The sequence below is a fragment of the Coregonus lavaretus genome (assembly GCF_964263955.1).
Source record: "Coregonus lavaretus genome assembly, chromosome: 10".
Lineage (NCBI taxonomy): Eukaryota > Metazoa > Chordata > Actinopteri > Salmoniformes > Salmonidae > Coregonus > Coregonus lavaretus.
The window spans coordinates 8,504,300-8,506,167 of NC_139997.1; positions in this window are offsets into that span (position 1 = coordinate 8,504,300).

Here is a 1,868-nt window from a genome sequence, read left to right on the forward strand (position 1 = left end):
GACCACATAGTTGCTGCTTGTCCTTCTTTCTACCTCCTCTCCCTTCCCCTCTCTCTCTCTCCCTTCCCCTCTGTCTCTCTCTCCCTCCCTCTTGCTCTCTTGCTTGCTCCCCCCATACTCTCTCTCTCTTTCTCCCTCACTCTCCTGTGTCTCTCTCTCGTTGATCCCTCTCTCTCTCTCCACCTCTCTCGCCGTCTCCCTCGCTCTCTCACTTCTGCAGGATGTTTTTGTTGAGTTGGATTTCCATTGTCCGGCTGCTGAGTTGGCCGCTGTCCCAGAGCAGAGCTATTATACAGCAGAGCGGAGCAGAGAGGCCCGCTAATAGATTCTTCATGTGCCTGCCGTGCCTGCCGCACATCAGAGCAGGAATTTGGAAATGATTTTAACAGAGTCCCCCCCAACAAAAAGAGAGAGAGAGAAGAGGACTGTGTGTGTTTCAGTGGGGAGTGTGTGTCATTGTGTGTGTGTGTGTTGCCTGAAAGAAGCTGGGTGTGATATTGTATACCACCCTATCTGCAGGGCTTTCATTTGCTCAAAGTATGTTTTATGTATGCTTTGGGTGGGTGGCGATTGAGTCTGTGGGTGGTAAATGTGTCCGTGGGTGGTGAATGTGTCCGTGCACTGTTGTCAAGTGTTCTCGTACACAGCAGAGGTGAATGAAGAAGGTGAACTGAACATTGCTCATACAGCTCCACCGGATCAATGCATTATCTACAGCCAAACCTATGCATGTGCAACAGAGTTAAGGGAAAGAGTCATCACATGATGCAAAACTCGTCATACCGGCTGGATTTCTGCCTGCTTGAACGGCAATAGCTCAGATACACATAAAAACATGAAATTACCCCGGTAATCGATAGAACCTCGCTCAGAGATGCACAAAAATGATCTAACATTCAAAATGGGCAAATCTTTCCTTTAAGAACGTAACATAAAATCACTCCACTGCTAGCTTGAAATGTTGTCGATGGAGCCATCCAATTGGTACCCTTTGGGTGTCTCAAACCGTGGGAACGTTGTCAAGGAGGGCGGTCACGTGTGTTAGCAAAGCAGAGGTCCCGAGTTCCAGCTAGGTATGAGCCGAATCGGGGGGAGGTGGCATGCATGTGCCTAATGTCCACTTTTGATGTGATCTTGTGCTCTCTAAGAATTGTTCCTCAGTCGTCTACTTCCCAACACACAACAAATAGACCTATTTTTTTTTATAACACAGTTAGTTACTTGTGTCTCACTTGGTAGAGCATGGCACTTGCAATGCCATGGTTGTGGGTTCAATTCCCATGGGGGACCAGTATGAAAATGTATGAACTCACTACTTTAAGTCGCTCTGGATAAGAGCGTCTGCTAAATGAGTACATGTACATTGAGGGAAAAAAGTATTTGATCCCCTGCTGATTTTGTACGTTTGCCCACTGACAAAGAAATGATCAGTCTATAATTTTAATGGTAGATTTATTTGAACAGTGAGAGACAGAATAACAACAAAAAAATCCAGAAAAACCCATGTCAAAAATTTTATAAATTGATTTGCATTTTAATGAGGGAAATAAGTATTTGACCCCTCTGCAAAACATGACTTAGTACTTGGTGGCAAAACCCTTGACAGAGGTCAGACGTTTCTTGTAGTTGGCCACCAGGTTTGCACACATCTCAGGAGGGATTTTGTCCCACTCCTCTTTGCAGATCTTCTCCAAGTCATTAAGGTTTCGAGCCTGACGTTTGGCAACTCAAACCTTCAGCTCCCTCCACATATTTTCTATGGGATTAAGGTCTGGAGACTGGCTAGGCCACTCCAGGACCTTAATGTGCTTCTTCTTGAGCGACTCCTTTGTTGCCTTGGCCGTGTTTTGGGGTCATTGTCATGCTGG